General features: G+C 42.8%; 1 protein-coding gene across 14 annotated transcripts in view; it reads right to left on the reverse strand.

Annotated features, from left to right (window-relative positions):
* DUSP16 (dual specificity phosphatase 16) overlaps nt 1-17,043 on the reverse strand; it is a 71,122-nt gene extending 54,079 nt beyond the window's left edge. For 4 of the 14 annotated variants that reach the window (XM_072876771.1, XM_072876734.1, XM_072876742.1 and 1 more), the window contains exon 1: nt 16,237-16,339. The gene's annotated coding sequence lies outside the window, so the exon portion shown is untranslated. Of the gene's footprint in view, nt 1-2,171; nt 2,190-7,424; nt 7,474-15,863; nt 15,882-16,236; nt 16,340-16,521 lie in introns of those variants that run through there. The other 10 variants (XM_072876799.1, XM_072876816.1, XM_072876724.1 and 7 more) reach the window with 8 other exon arrangements.
* Nucleotides 17,044-17,402: the final 359 nt, after the last annotated feature.

Consider the following 17,402-nt stretch of genomic DNA (forward strand, 5'->3'; position numbering starts at 1 on the left):
ACACCAGAAGTTACAGAAGAAAGGTGGTTTTGTTTGTTTAAGACTTACTTTGAAAATGTCATTGTGCATGCCAACCGTTGGCAGTCATCAACAAAAATAAATTCTTGCTGTTAACAGAAGTAACTGAAAAGACAAGCAACTTAAGATGTTACTACACTTTCTTCTGGATTTTAACCACTACACGTTGCAATAAAAATGGTGGCAGAAAGAAAACATGATTGACTGATGGCCAATCTAGAGAAACATGTCACTAGCTAATGGCTTCACCTACAAATCAAGTCGCTGCATGTTTCACTCATTTCTAGTACCCTCCTGAAGGAACAAAAAAATCTGCTGCAGCTGAGAGGCTCCCCTTTTTGCATTGCCATTTCCCATCAACTTACTTAATCTCATGACAGATTTCTCCCTAGACTTCTACATCAAAGCTAGAGTTGTATCCTCCCCATTTTTCCACTTGGCATTAAGACATTTTAAACAACATGGATGAAAAACGCTCAGCTAGGCACACGATCTTTTTGCTAGCAGCACAGTAGCATTTCCTTTGGCCTTGACTATGCTGCTCACACCTACACAGAACACTGCAACAAATGTAATTTTCCAGACCTGTTCCTTTGACTAGATGCATCTTCATTTTCTTCTTAAGCCACACGAGATAACATGAGACCCTATTACACACTCCTTCCAAACACTGCCTCAAAACCACTACTTCGCCACAATGTCTACAAGGACTTTGGCATCAGTACTAAGACTATTATGTCAACCAGAATTGCCTAGGTGAACACCACTCCTCTCTGCCTCTGGGACCACCAAACACAGCAGAGTCCATGGTCTGTGACTGGCCTCCTGGGTTCTGTAATAAATATCTGTATTACTACATGGAAGGGATACTCTAAAAAAAGTGTATATTAAGTAAAAATAAGCTGCGACTTTGGTTTTAGATGCCAAAGCAAACAAGATTAGTACTCCATAAGGAAAATAGCAGTTATTTACCACTTTGGAGTTCTACCAAGTATTTGATACAACCAAGCTAAAGCCGAGGATTTTAGTATATTTTCATTACAACTTGTTTTTGAGTAATTGGGTCTCAAGACAGCACTGTTTTTTGCAGAAAAAAGATGCAATCTCCAATACCTTTTCTCTACTTCTGGAGTAACACTTCTTAATCATTCCATTTCACAACAGTGACCTTAACAAAAAAAATGAAGAAACAAGTATTTTGATAACAAGTTCCCTGTGCTTAGTGTTTCATAACAATTTTATGCTTGCAGAGATGCCGTGTCATTCCGAACGGAATGTATTTCAAAATGGAAACCTACCAGGAAGGAATTTAGAGAATCATGCTCCCCAAATGAAGGGAAGACAGCTGATACAGAAGCAGAGAGCGCACTATACTATCGGTCCAGCCTTCCTTAACTCCTTTAGTTGGTAAAATGGCACTGGCATTATACTTGAAGTCAACTGAAGCACTCTGTATATGAGGAACCATAAGTTGCCTTGAAGATTGATGAGGAAGAGTCTTTTCCTAGGGGAAAATAAAACAAACAAACCCACAAAAGAGTCTGTATGTGGCTGTCAGGAGGAGGGGAGGAACAACAGGAAGGAGGAAGAAATCACTACGAATCTGGCGTCTTTAATTCAGGAAAACATCAGAGCTCTTGCAATTCCCACAAACTAAACAAGGAATCGCACTGTTACTGTGGAAAAGGGGGAACAGTCAAGACAATTCTGTTTAGAGAAGGAAGTAAGGGAAATACCATGCCAAACGCAAGAGGAATTTACTTTGATGAAGGAGAATCTACATTTCAATTTAGCCTTTGAACCACAGCAGGACATGCCAAGGGACATTTTTCATTCCGTGTTTGTTCTTTACCTGGAAATAAGAAACTAAGTTTTTCCCCTGCTCCTCACTAGAGAGATCTTAGTACTATGTCGGGAAGCCAGTTTACTGTTTGCATTAGCTCACCGCTAAATGACAGTGGCCATAATACAACCAAGTTCACCACACTCATGGAAGGAATCCTACCAAAACTAGTACCACGCCATTACATTTCAGAAATGGTGATTAAGACACCACCAGGTCCAAAAGATCCTCAATTCAAGGAGAGAGAGGAAATTAAAAGCTGCATGTTTAGCTCCCAGCTGAGTCTGAAAGTTGTGGAAGGTATACATACCACTTCACAAGGAAAGGGAACAGGAAGCCAGGGAAGAAAAGAGCCATTATGTTTAAATGGTAACATTTTCATGAGGTTACACAGGCCAAATGAGCATATCCCAGAAAAATGTGAATCCAAGCCTGGGTAAAGAAACAGAAAGCAGAATAAGTGACAGCAGATTAAAAAAAAAAAAAAAAAAGCTTTAGGAGAGCAAAGAGTATCAGATCGGAAAAACGTATCAAACTAATTTAAAAAATCATAAGAGCTGGTGCACAAAAACAGAACGATGCAATTAAATTTGATACTAGCGACTAGATAATAATAGCTGACAGAGCAAAAATAGGTTTCTTTGCAAGAGCCTCTCCCACACAGGATGCTGGCAAAAGATAAGTTTGAGATAGACCAAGATGATCTACTGTCAGGATCAACATGTCAAAAGAAGAGAAAAAAAATTTGATTAACTAACAGTAAGTCACCATGTCCTCAAGATTTATGAGGGAATTAAAGAATGTAAGGACTGAGCAGATAACAGAAATATGTAATGCTCATTAAAGCGAGCTATTCCAGCATAGGTATGAAGTGATTGTAAAACATGCTATAGGTGACAGGAAAAAGAAAAAGAAAGGAAAAAAAAACCAACAGTGAACTTCAGTACTAGAAAAACTGATTTAAAAGTAGCCACACAGAACCTTTGGCAGACCTGATGATAGGCATAAAGGAGCATAAGGCAAGAAATGAGGGAGGACACAGAACCAGCCTTCTCCATCTGACCCAAACCCACCATTAAATTTGCCTATGTGTCTTTGAGCATGTCAACTCAATTGTTTAAAGGAACTTTATGTAGACACACTAGAAAGTCCATTTTGTAGACCAAAGAATCTAAATTCAAGATAAACATAATATTTACAACCATATGCACACAGCCATCCCCTACCACTGAGGAAATGGAAAAAAAAACTGAGAGGAATAGTAGAGAAATAAAAAAAGACAAATTGATGTGTCTGTTGATAGAAACAATATTGGACGAAGTTATTGGAAATTAACCTCTTTTTAGGTTAATTCTTTAGCCTTGCACCTGGCTGAATGGCAGAGCTGTGTCAACAGACAGGCTACGTCAGTTAACTTGTTTGTACAAACCCACAGGCAAATTTGATGCAAGTCAGCAAAACTCAGTCTGAGTGGTCTGGAAAAAAAAAGGTCTCTTCCCTGAATGACAAAAGCTCTCTGTTCCCAAAATGCCACCAAGAACACTAGTATCGACATGTAGGGACAGCAGTTTCATCAGTAGGATGGCTCTGGATTCCTGTCTGCCCTATGCATGATCTGCAACACCATCTCTTCCAGTGTGGATGACATTGCCTTACAGCAAGGCAAGCAGCCGTACAGCGACAGGAGCTCTGCAGAGCTCCAGTTGAACCAGCAGAACCTTGTTACTCTAGGCAGGACCCCAGGAAGATGATCCTGGTATCAGCATACTATTACTCAAAGTAAATACAAAGAACGCTCAAAACACCCAAATGATTTTGAGATTGAAAGTATACAAAAAGTACAATGTTATGATTAAAAAGAAGTCAGAACTCCCACCCCAGAAGAGAAATGGGAGTACTAAATCAAGTTCTAGCTTTAATCAACACCTCCCCCAGAGCAGTGGGCAGAGATGACAAAAGCAATTAACAAATGAGGAAAATGAGAGTTCCATATGACAACCCTAAAGACACTGGTACCATTTAAATTAATATGAGATGAAAAAGGGAAAAAAAAAAATCAGACAGGGTAAAAAGTTAATAGGCATTACTAGCCATCCATTCTCAAAGCAGAAAAGAGACTTTTCATTTTAGCAATTAAGTATGATATCAAGGAAATGCTTTCAAGTTTTGAGGAAAAAGGGATTAGGCTTTCATTTAAATTTCCTTTGGAAGGCCAAGTAATGATCAGAAATCACTAAGCATATTCAAACAAATACATCATAACCTAATGAATGTGCAAAATTTATCTGCCTACTTCAGATAGCTATAACCACTAAAACTACATACTAAGTGTTCCATGACAACCATGTATCCAGATCCTCTCCATTCATTATATCTAGACATAGCCTAAGAAGGCTTATCTGCAAGGCTGTTTTGCTTCACTAGCTAATTAATTGCTTTTCTTATCATATAAAACATTGAGAAATCACTTTGAATGAAAGCTTTATAAGATATAAGCTGCTCTGGACAGAGCATGCGTGTATATATACATACATGCGTGTGTTCATGTATATGTAGATACATAGTTTGTATGTGGGTGTATGTATATAAAACCACACACATATACATACACACACATATATATATGTCCTGCCACTGTTTTAAAGGAAAAGCATCCTGACAGAACTCAAGTTCTAAACTTGTCAAGTGGCAGACAAGCAAGAGCTGGCAATGGAGCACAAAGCTGCCGGAGCTCTTGGAAGCGAAGCCAAGTCAAGTCAACTTCAGTGCACAGCAGCAAACAGCTATCAGGTTTTTAGCTTGAATCGACAGTTCCAGTCTTAGATTCCAGTGGGCAAATCCATGTAATGAATACACTTCTTGCTGCCTCCGCAGAAAGACAAGCTTGGAAAGGAATTCCACTGAGTTTCAACAACTCCCTCCAGACTGCCATGGGCTGCAACAGGCTTACCTGCAGTGCAGGACACAGGTCACTCCTGTGGACGCCCTCATGACTTGGCTTGTGGGCCAAGCACACAGGAAGCCCCCAAACAAGGGCAAAAGACAGATCTCTGGAACACAAGGAAATTCTTTTGCTGGAGCACACCTGGCTAGTAAACCGCTAAGCCCACTCCTACGCCCTCAACAGGCAGACATGTCAACAGGAGGCAGAGCCCATCACACCTTTGGCTGCTCCAAGAACTGCTGTTTGAGAGGATCACACGCACCCAGCTGAAAGTTCAGACTGAGAGGAGACACTCCATGGCAGCTTAAAACAAGCTAAGTCAGGGCTACCAGAGAGCAACCATGTCCCTTATGCCAGCTCACATGTTAATTCAGTGAGCTGACTCAAAGAGCTAAACTGGTCACAAACTAAGTGTACAAGCAAGTAGAATAAACAAACACATAAATAAACCACATCCAAACAATTTTCAGCCATTTCTGGTTCCCAGCTCTGGCTCACTGTGGGATCCTGAAAGCCATTAAAAGAGTGAGTTTGCAATGACGGTGGCTGGGAAGACAAGAAACGAATCACAGTAACTGTGAGTGTTTGCTGTTACCCGCCGTAGAAACGTGTGCTATGTTGCACTAACTTCAGAGCACTCCATCAGTTCCAGTGGGTCCATGCTAATGTCCTCCCATTTCACTTTTACTGCTACTGAACCTATTTCTTTTGGTCAACATGAGTAACAGCAAGTTGGCAGAATGCAGAATAAAGGAGAGGATGGTCTACAGACCATTTTACTTCTACGGCTTGTCCATATGTCCAAAAGGCAGGTAATTTAAGGTCTGGCATGGAGCAAATGACCACCTAGAGCCTAGAGAGCAAACAGTATGATGGATTTCTGGTCTGCTTCAAGCAAAACACTAACAGGTTACCTCAAACAGCACAATATGCTACTTTTGAGTTCATTCTCTGACTTGGCCTCAAGTGAAGTATGAGCACTCATAAAAACTCCTCTAAGCAGCACCCTCGGGGCAACAGCTAGAGGCAGAGGGGCTGTGTCAAGCAGCTGGACTCCGTTATCTTTTCTACTAGCACAGCTGGAAAAAGACACTTTGTCAATACCTTTAGACTACTGTTCTTCTGCTTTCTGTATTTAGGTTAAAGCTCCTTGTGGCACTGACTAGTTGTATTTACAAAGCATTCACACCAGTGGCAGCACATAACATAACCCAAAGATGCTAGAAGACAAACAGCAGGGCTCTGGGGAAGCTGGTACAATTGTACCTGCAGCTTTGTTACAGGATATCAGCTTCTTGAACTGGACACATTGTAGAAGCAAACACAAAATTTGCCAAGTTTTTTGTTTTGTTTTGTTTTTTTGTTTGTTTGTTTAAGGATAAAAGCTCCCCTTCCATCTAAAATAGCTACATACCTACCCAGTTCAAAAATAGCCAACAATAAATTACTAATAGCATGAAGAAAAATAGCAACGCACAACAGAAGTGTTTAGACAGATCATTTTCCCCACTCTTTCCTACCCTCTCAGTTGCATTGAAAGACACATCTTTACGTGGACTCAGGAGCACACTATTTGAAGCCTAAATCTCTGAACCTTACAAATTTCCAACATGAAGATATGGTCTATAGTGCAACGTTTTGAAATTAACTCATTCTTAAATATTTACAAATGCCTAGTGATAAAGACCAAATACACAAACCTACGCAATATTATTCTCCCAACAGCCGCCACATATTCTAATCCACATTTCTAGTTTTTAATATGTATTTTCAGTTACATGAACTGTAAACTAAAATACAGACTCAGAAAGACAAACCACACAACTCATTGGTGTTTAGCAATCTTCAGAAAATATTTTCTAGATGCACAAATAGTATTTACTACTGTGAACCCACTGGAAGCTACACTTTTCCCTGTACTTCCTATAACTTGTCATTAGACTTCATTTAGACAGCCTGTCAAATGACTTTTCCTCATACACACAGAAAATAACTCTTTTGTTATCTACTACTACAAGCTTAGTATTACCAGCCAAAGTGGAGCAATCCTATCCTGTTGTCACATTAGAACTATATTTGTTGTGATTTAAAAGGCTCATTTTCATGTGTAACTAATGTAGAACTTTTTTCTTCCTTTTTAAAAATATTTTTCATCTCTGTTGACTCTACTTTCTTCTTTTTTTCCCTTTATTAGCCCGTATGGTGTATTTTTCTAACATCTGATCAATACCTCTTCTTTTCCATTATTCCCTATTTCTTCTTTCTCTCTAGTTCGGTTACTTATGCACGTCTCCCTTTTCAAGTATTTTCACGATGACAAAAGTTGACCCTAATACCACATAGCTTTTGAAACTGGGAGTACCATTTGAAACTTCAGCTCCAGAAGGTGATAAGCCTGAATATTTTTCCACTATAGTGCAATTTAACTGCATTTTGAGTAAAAGCAGAAGGGTCACAGCTCTGTCCACAAACACTAGAAGATAGTATTGCATTTCAAGTTAGCCATTTAAACATAAATCAGAACTAATTCTACAGAATTATGAATTCAAGAAAGCCTATTTTACTCCTGGTGGAGAAGCTGAAAGATGTGGTTATATGTTGGTGGTTTAATTACTTTACCTTCATCATGTCCCAAAGCAGCTGATATACTTGACACCCGTCCCACTCCACCTGTGCAAAAAAAGTAATGCTAGTTTCTACCAATAGGTAGACTTCTCCAGCTGTGCTTTGATATATAACAATTGACATCTGAAAGGGAGAGACCTTTCAAGGAGGAAGTTACGCTCGCAGATTCTCACTTTGCCAACATAAACAGAAAAAACAGGTAAATAAGTGATAAATAGCTAAGTAAGAATAATGCTTGACTGTACTGAAAAGCAGTATCACCAGCTGGGCCAAATATTAAGCACTCCTTTGAAATGCCTTACTTTGGTGGATATAACAAGAAGGTATTTGTAAGTGTACTTTATAATTTAGTTAAGCAAAGATATATAAAAATGTGGTACTACCAGATATCTACTCCAGTATCAGGCAGGTTCCAGGTCAGGGAAAGCATAATATTAAAGTGGTTTGTTTTATTTTTCCTTAGGACCTCTAACACCTATCATATGCTTAAAGTTTTGGTTTTGTTTTTTTTTTTTAAACCAAAATTGAACTGGAGACCATGCATGTCAATACTGAGGTATAACTATTTGCTGAGCACGTACACACAAAAAAAATTAAATGCTCAACATCCCTCCCAAGTTAATCCATAACATAAATTCTTGACTTTGAAATATTCAAAGACTTAAATCATCAACACTGTCTTGAATTTTTTTTTTATTATTATTATTCATCAAGCCATGAAAGCCATTTTTCTGCCAAAGTAGACAGCCTCTTCAAGGAAAAGGGGGAAGAAAAGAAAAAAAAAAAGAGGAAAAACCACCATCGAAGGACTTGGCTGCCTTTAAAAATTCCTAAAACAAACACTGCGTCTCTCTAAGCTAGCATTTGCTAACAGTGTCACTGTACTCAGCTTTTTTTGTGTGCCTGCCACTAAGCAGCATGTAAGAACAGATAGTCCCGAAGCTTCCTGAAAGGACAAGACCTGAACCTTTAACCTGAATCAGTCCCCCTTTCCCACCCACCCAGCTCCCCTATTGCATTACCTCCTTATTGTCGACTGAAACAGTAGACAAAGTCAGCGACTGAAAAGCACATTCTTCCTATTTTAATGCAAAATCTTGAAAATCCTCACCACAGCTCAATTAGAAAGATTAGAAGACCATTGGTTGAACCCTCTCAAAATCCTGTAACTAAAAGAAAAAGATTTAGTCTTAAACAGCAGCTGTATTTTCACTTAGCTATGCAGACATTTCATAGCCACTTTGCCATACTGGCTTATGTCTGGGCGTTTCAATAAAAATAGCTAATGTGCTTGCTTGTTACTCCATTAAATAAAGTGCACAAAGGAATTGCCAGTACTGTTTTTGCCCATGAAAGGCAATGGTCATTAATAGCTTGTATTTGCAGAAGGCTGTCAGAGGAACAGCATGCCTGAGCTTCCTCCACAGTTTTCTATAGGTTTAACCATACATGAGGCAGCAGGGGAAGAGACAGTACACGTTTCCTCGTTCCAGAACAGGTCACACCTGCAGGAGAGTTGGCAAGTCATGCAAAGCTCAGCTGGAGGAAAAGATTCGAGTCCTGTAAATTTGAGGGGGCAGAAAGATGTGGGTCTCTTCATGGAAAGAGTATCTTGGGAAGATGTGCAATCACAGTATTAGTTAGTATTTGGACACTTTCTTTTGCTGTCCTGACTAGTATGTTGGAGATTTGCACTTGAATTACTATTCTTTTTCATCCATTTTATGCTTGAAGGGGTTAACTTTCTTTCAGTGATATTTTGAGAGGAAATAGGCTACAAATGGGCTACTCGTACAATCGTGTCTGGGCTAGATAAACAGACTTTTTTCAGGCATCTTCAAATAGGTCCATCTGGAAATCACAGCAGACAGGCAAAGTGAGCCACACTGAGGAAACAAGCTTTGTCAACTGGTTGGTATCCAAACATGGATCACCTAACAAGCAGAACGGAGGACTGAGAAGCCGACAGCATGCTCACAACGTGTCAACCATGAGAAGTCAGGGATTTTCACCATCTGGACAAGAGCGCTCACTCCACTAACCAGGAAAAATATATCGTCATATATATTCAGATGAAAAGTTACATGCAAGAAAAACCAAACCAAAGCAAAACAAAAAAGGGAGATAGTGAGAAGCAAACAAGGTAGCAGAGGAAAGTACAAGTCCAAGCAGCTTTCTTAGTTTGTCTAGATATACCCTAAATAAGTCTCCTACTGGCTAGGAGAGCATGAAGTTTACCAGATCTCATAAGGACGGTGCCCGTTTGCCATCAGCTGCTGTGTCTTCCCAAGATACAGGACTATGAACCAGTCCTGTTGACCATACCAGTCATTGCTGATTACCTCCCTTCAGTAAGGCCTCAGAGCACTCGCTGTGTAAAGCTTGAGAGCTTTTAGGAAATGGAAATGACATGGGAGTAGCCTGGGAGAAAGGGGAAGAAGGTACTGGGTCCTGTTGCTACGAGAAGAGACTTGACATCAATGCAGAACTCCAAAAAGACCATGGGAAGAGAGATTTTCACAGCCTATCCCTCAGTTTGGAGCGCACGGGCCTTGCAGCCAGGGTCTTGAGACAGGCAGAGACAGCCCTACTAAAGTGGTGACACCATTTGCCTTCTGCTAATCTGGATTCAATCTAGTGCATGCTTTCAGACTTATTTGGACCTAACAACATGCCAGCCCAATGCACTAAGATTACTGCTCTACTTTTTCGCTGGAATATTCTTTGTCCTTGCTTAGAAACTGGCAAAGCTTTATAAATCTTTGTTGAAACCAAGATGAAGTTTATTCTGTTTGCTCCCCAAGTGTTCCTACTAAGAGGCCTCTACCTAAATCCTCTTACTTTAGAAAGGCACTTCTGAGTATGATGGGGTTAGAAGAGAGACACGTAACACAAAGTTTCTTCCCCCTCCAGCTCTCTTCCCTCCCAGTTTTCCAGAGTTCAAACAGAGTCCCATGAAACTGTCAGGGACAGCAGAGCTGGAAAGCAAGAGAGAACACTGAGTCCCAAGCATAATTTTTAAAGAAAAAAGGTATGAAATCCCACACCTTAAGCAGGTTCCCACCTGTAACAAAATACTTGTGGGAACTGAACAGATCATAGGTGCTATACTTATTCCAGATAGCATTAATACAATGAGTGAAAAGTAATCTCATGCCTGTTCTTTAGGCAAATGTTCTTGGTGCTTACAACCCACCCTTGAAATTAAGGCTTGTTTCAGTAGTGTGATGGCATGCTGAGAGAAGCCCTCTGAAGTGTAGTTCAGACTCTTTGCATGTATTTGGAAGATGGTGTTTAGAAGATAGATGGCTTCCACACTTAAGGGACTGCATAAACTTAGTGAAATACACACTACCAAGAAAGTCACTCCCCTGCAAGCACCATCTTGCAAGTGGAAACCCAAGTCCTGACATGGAATTTGAGTCTTTAAAGTCTGGGGTGAATGATTCTTACACCTAGCAATCAAGAAGCAAAAACGACACTCAGGCTATTAGAAGTGTGGTGTTTATATCCCTAATATTATGAATTATTCAGCCTTTAAACATGCTTTACTAGGGATTCAGGAGGAGCAAAACACTGTACCGGATCAATTTTATTCGTAATAGTGTGGGGGGAGGAAGAGTTGCTTTCCTATTTTGAGAGCAACATCTATGCTACACATGCAGAGCCAAAGCCTTCTAATCCAGTAGGCTGAATACATACTAGTTATTCAAACTCAAGAACGTGTGCATAAAAGGAATTTCATACAATTAGTCTCTGTTGTCCTCCTCGTTTTACGCTCTCTGTAAAGTTCTCATTCCAGTGTTGCTACATTACACACTCAGACCCATCTTTTTGCCTCCCACAATGCCTTCAGTAATACAAAAAACATTAGACAAGCCGGCAAGGATGTCTAAAAAGAGTATTTGTACAAGCCACTGATCTATCATTTAGTCAACAAACATGCTCAATTCATAGATTAGTATAGTAAAGCAAAATCAAGTGAAGCACAATGAAAACAGGTAACACTGTTTTAGTCTCAATATTAGAAACCGTGTGTCAATAGTTTTCTGCCAAACTAAAGTAATGGAACACAGTTATGATTCTATGAAGAAAAGTTTTCATACTATTTTAGCAGACTATCACTCTGGATAGCATGTAAAAAGATCCTACAGAAGAAAAAAATTACATTTATTTTCAACTAATGAAAGCCTCTTCCTATCTCCACTTGTGTATCTTAATTTGCTAAACAACTGACAGAAGTTTATAACTTAAGCTGAGAGCGCAAATTTATAAATTAAGTTTATAACTTAAGCTGAGAGCGCAAATGAGAGCGCCAATTTACCTGAGGAGGTCCGTGCAAGGAACTCATCCTAGTTTCTGAGAAACAGGATGAAAACTTGTTCTACACAGCGCAAAATTAGTTCCAAGAACACACTAAAGAGAAGCTGTACAAGTTACTGGCAATGTATGGCTCATATCGTGACCAAGAAAGGGCAGAGAGAACTCAAAGGATTCCTCTTTGAGAGGAAGGACTCAAGGTCCTTCCAAAGGACCTTCTCAAAGGTCCTTCTCAAAGAAGGACCTTGTTTCAGCAGTTCCTTTCATATATTCACGCAACACAAACGTTACAGCCTCGGACAGTGCAAGCGCAGAAAAGCGTCAGCACGGGACCTCGGGAAGGTCCATGGCAGAAGAGATCATTTTGCAGCCCCACAGCAAACCTCCCGTCACTGAGGCAACACTCTTTCCCCTCTTTCCTAGCCTGTCCAATTATTAATTTGGGGTTTTTTCTTCAGCTGCTGGAGCATTTTGTAGGGACACAACATGGAAAGCTGCCAGCCTTCCCAGAGCCAACTCCGAGTAGGTCAGTCTTGGCTCGGCAGCAGACCACATAGCGCAGCAAAAGGAAACACAAGGCCTTGAACTCACTCCCATCTTCCCTCTCATCCTCCATACACATGCCCTAGACGCAGATTTTCTTTGATCGCTGAGGAATAGTAATTCACTGGTGGCCAGCATCATCTCCACTGGAGACCACGATAGCTGCCAACAGGCCCTATCCATAAGCAAACCGAGAACTGCTCAGATTAAAACTATGCAAATCCAGAAGTTAAGATGCCAAACTTTACCATTAATGTGTATTTTTGTCTTCCTTTAGGTGTTATGGGAATTACAGAGTAACTATAATGGAGATTTCTTATTTGGAGCTACCAAGCTAATACCAATCTAAAGATCAGGTCCGGCAAAGGAGAGAAGTGGCGATACGAACTTCCCCGTTCCCACGGCCGTCCTCGGACGGCAGCAACACTGCAGTAGCATGGGGCATCTCAGCCTCTAGCCTTGCTCCAGAGCCAGTTTCATCTTAGGTAGCTTTGGTATCAAGGTGGTGATACTATTATGCTAGTGATAAAGAAAACCCTGAGGATAGGGTCCCCCAAGTAACAACTAGGAAATAGCCTGAAGTTACAGTGTTCACTTCACCTTCACGCAAATGACTCCAGGTCTTCAGTTAATTGCTGGCTTTAGTCCAGGCTGACATCCTGATACACGTCACCAGGCCACCCATCACCTATAGCTTTTGATTCATGCAGAAAGTAGAGGCCACATATGCAATCAACAGCCCTAAAGAATGACGTATTACTCTTCATTTATGAAGGGGGACACCAAATAAATCAGAGAAATATTATCGATACTGATATGATATGTAGTTACTGATATTTAAAATATTCTACAGAAACCCTCCATGTCACTATACTAAATCTGGAAGCGATCCCTAGGGAACTGTAGGGAAAGCGAACATACCATTCAACACATCAGGGACACGGCTACTCCCCTATTACCCAGAAAAACAGCTTCTTGATAATTCTTCTTAAATAATCATGGACATACCATTACACAACCACACACAAAATACTACAAGACTGCAAGAAACATTTAGTCATTTGATCAAATCACTGATCAGCGTAACAACAAATCTGCAGAGACAGATTCGCAGACCAAACCCACGTTTCTTCCTAGGGGTGAAACAAAAGCGAAAAAGAAAAAGGAAGGGATGTGCCAATCCCTCCACACCTCATCCTTTGACAGTAACTACTCTACGCCATCTGGCTATTAAGGATTGTCAGCACTTGCAGAATATCCGTGATGCTTTCCTGACTGCTCTTACAGGAATGAAAAAAAAAAAAGAAAAAGAAAAGTCCTAGAAAATTCAACAGACATACTATAAAGTGAAAGCTATCACCCTGCCTCCTTTTTCTTGAGGGAAAAAATGCTTCAACTGTGCTTACTGTATTTCTTAGAAAATTTGTATTTTGAAAACAGTGAATATTCCTGAATAGGTCTGGGCATTAAGGCGTCGAACTTTGAAAAGACAGGTGACTGAGCAAGGCCCTCACCCTGCACACAGCTCTTACTGCACGACGCATTGGAGCAGAGCTCACTTGAAGACCAACGCAAGTAACAGAAACCAACGGCTAATTTGCCTATTTGGCATTTCTTATGGAGGTCTAGAAGACAGCTTGAGTTTGCCCTCCAAGGGCTTCTTAAGGCCTACATGAATCACTTATCTTAAAGGCAGAAGAGCGGCTGACCTGTCCGACCATCTGGTCTCTAGTAACTCCGTACGACTTCACTCACCCTGTCTCCAGCTGCTGGCTGTGAATACAGAGGCACAGGACTCCCAGGGCAGAGCCATTTTGCCCAGGAAGGTGCAGAGGCACATGGCAGATAGAACCACAACTCCTCCCACGGGCTGAGGGCTGGCGCGGACCCCAGAGGAGCCGGGGCTGGCTTGGGAGACAGAGCTCCTAGCAAAATCCATTTAACACATTCCTGCACGGCTTCTGCCGATACCGTTCCTATGGACAGTTGAAGCTCTTCTAGCTAAAAGCAAACATCCTTGCCAGGCTAGTTGCCTTCACTGAAAGAAGAACATGCATTTTACAGAAACAAAGATAAAATGAGCTCACTTTCTTCTATAGAAGTTTTTCTGGTGTGATTTTGTTCCATTATATCTGCTTAGGTAGCTAACAAAACTAGAGCTACTGGAGCAGGAATGTATTTATGTATCTTTATACAACACACTGCATTTTTAAATGCTTGGTTGGACTTTCTGGACCTTTGCACTTGTATTAAACCATACAGCATTTTGCAGCTACCACCTCTAATTAGCACAGGAACTGGCACCTTCTCTGCTGCTTTTATTTATTTGATCATTTAAAAAGAGACTTTGAAATTCTGTATTAAGATGTACTGAAGCACTATTGTATTAAACAAGCATAATGACCAGAATTTATTACACCTCAGACTTTTTTTATAGATTCCTTCCTAAAAATATTAATAAGCATACTCAGTAAATGCAGGATTTAGTTTTGAATATCACTATTCTTTGTGTCTTTTGTCATTAAAAATTAAAGCTAAAAATATGTGTACACCCCCCATTGCATACTTGCTCCACATTCAAATAGAAGCCCCCAGACAACCAACATAAACAACTGTGATGAATGCTTCAATCTCCAAGGGGCAGTGGGATGAACACCATAAAAAGAAATTAAGACTTACTATTTTTCCACCTCCCCTCAAAACACAAGAGTCTAAACCAACTCCTGTTTGGTCAGTTGTGACTTCGTAAACTCTGTATCTACCAAACCACATGCTGCCAGGAATAGCATAAATCTCAAAGCAAGGATTACAAAATCATTTGGGGGTTTCGGTTGGGTTTCTTTCTTTTAAGAACCCCAACACACATCCTTACAAGGAGAAACAGTTCAATCTGCTTCTAGCTTTCAAAACTAGCACAGATCTATTTCTTCTGCAGGGTATACACCGAATGTTTGAACAAAAAAAAAAGTTAGTCATAGGACAGACAATACAGCTCGCTATGACTACACCTTTCACCCGAAGGAAAACCGAGAGATTGATTTTCTGTTTCAACTGGCTGAAACGACAATAAAAGAAAGTAAATTCTCCCGGCTTTTCTTTCCTAAAAAACCAGCTTCCCATCTGACATCTAACCAAACGTTTTTTGGCCGCTGAAAAACCCTACCATTGGTCAGGCTTTGCAACAGGCACATCCCACACACCTTGCTGGGCACGCACTGCTGAGTGCTCACTCCTCATCCCCGCCGCTTCTGCGGGGGGGGAAAACGAAGTCAGGAGAGGGTATCTGTCAGGCCGCGTCCTGGCGCCAGCCACGGAGTTACGAGTTTACGCGAGCGCAATACCAGGTTAACAATTTGCAATTTGCTTCACTCCTGGGCTCCACGGCAGCCCTCCATTTTGTCAACTGCCTCAATTTAAACGTTTTCCAAGCTGAAGGCAGAACTTCAACATTTCTTCGTGAGCCCTTCGGGGCTTTAAAGCATCCTCGACCATTTTAAGCAGGGGAGAGCCTATTCGGAGCCAGCACTGTTTACTAAGTTTAGAAACGCCGACGCGCACGCCAAAGCTTACCAGCGACCTCCCCAAACATCCCCTGCAGACGGTTTCGGGGCGCGCTGAAGAAGTCAGCGGTCTCTCGTTCATCCCTTCCAGCGGCGAGCTGCCGCCCCTTCCCCGCACAAAAGGCGCCCGGCTTTCCCCCCGCTCTCCCCTGCCTTTACGAGGAGAGGCAGGTGGATATCGGGAGGTGAGGAAGGAAGGGACGAGGAGGAGGCAGGAGCCGCCGCGGGCAGCAGGGTGCCGGCCGCCCCGCGCTCCCCCTACCTGCTGCGGGGCGGCCCGCCCGTGCCGGTGCCGGTGCCGGTACCGTACCGCCCTCCCACTCACCCCCGTTCCCCACCGATGCCGGTACCGTACCCCTCTCCCTCTCGCCCCCGCTCCTTACCACCTGCAGAGGCGGCCGGAGCCTGCCCGGGCCGGGGCAGCGACCTGTCCGCTGCGGGCGCTCTCCTCCGGAGGTGAGGGGGCGGCGGGGAAGGGCATGCGGGAGGAGGGAGGGCGGGAGGGAGGGCTCCCGCCGCCCGCCTCTCCCTCACCTCCCTCCTCCTCCTCCCCGCCCAGCCCTGTCCGGCCCCGCCGCGCCCCCCCCCGCGCCCCTCGCCCCCCTCCCGGGCTGGTTTCCACGGGGCGGCCCCGGGCGAGGGGTCCCTGTGCTCCTCCCGGCACTTACTGTTTCACCCCCCCGTCTGTCTGTCTGTCTGTCCCCTCGGCAGGGATAAAAGTTGTTGCCACCAGCCTCGCCGCCTGAAACAACTTTGTCTCCTTCCAGCTGCTGGGAAAGCTCCTCTCTTTCCTTCTTCTTCAATAAGAAAAAAAAGAAAACAGAAATTTAAAAAAAAAAACAACAACAAACAAAAAACTTTACTCGGCTCTTTTTTAAGAGCGGGAAGCGTGAAGGTGGGAGGGGAGAGGAGAAAAAGGAAACATTTGGAGCTTCTTTTTTCCCTCTCCTTCTCCCCCCTCCCCCCCCCAAGATGGCCTGAGAAAATTAAAAGGGGACAGTGATGGGGGGAGGGGGGACACACTAAAAAGCTCGGGAGGGGGAGGAAGTTTTGGGTTGGGGTTGGGTTTTTTTGTGTTGCTTTTTTTTTTTTTTTTTAAAGCCTTCGGTTCCCAGAAGGACCCAAACGATTATAAACAAACGGGCAGAGCAGGCAGGCACAAGGAGGGGAGCGGGCGAGAGAAAAGAGTTTTGCTGGTCAGTAAACTTCAAGCTGCTGGGATGAGGTCATTGGTGTAAAAATAAAGCGATGGCGTCATTTGAAACCAATCCCAGTGAATGAACTCAGCCGGGGGGTGAAGGTGGGGGGAGAGGGAGACGGAGAAAGAGGAGGAGCGGGGAGAGAGGATCCCTGCGGGGAGACGGCGGCAGCCGCCGCGCAGCCCCGGCAGCGGGAGGCGGTGGCGGAGGAGGGCTCACGCCGCACCATGCTGTCACCGGGGGGGACATGCGTCCGCGGCTCCCGGCCCCCCGCTGGAGCCGCCCCGCCGGCCCCTGGGAGGAGCCGGGGCCGCGGAGCGATTCAAGCGAGCCGCTGCCGCAGTCCTTCC

The sequence above is a fragment of the Ciconia boyciana genome, chromosome 1 (genome assembly GCF_034638445.1).
Source record: "Ciconia boyciana chromosome 1, ASM3463844v1, whole genome shotgun sequence".
NCBI lineage: Eukaryota > Metazoa > Chordata > Aves > Ciconiiformes > Ciconiidae > Ciconia > Ciconia boyciana.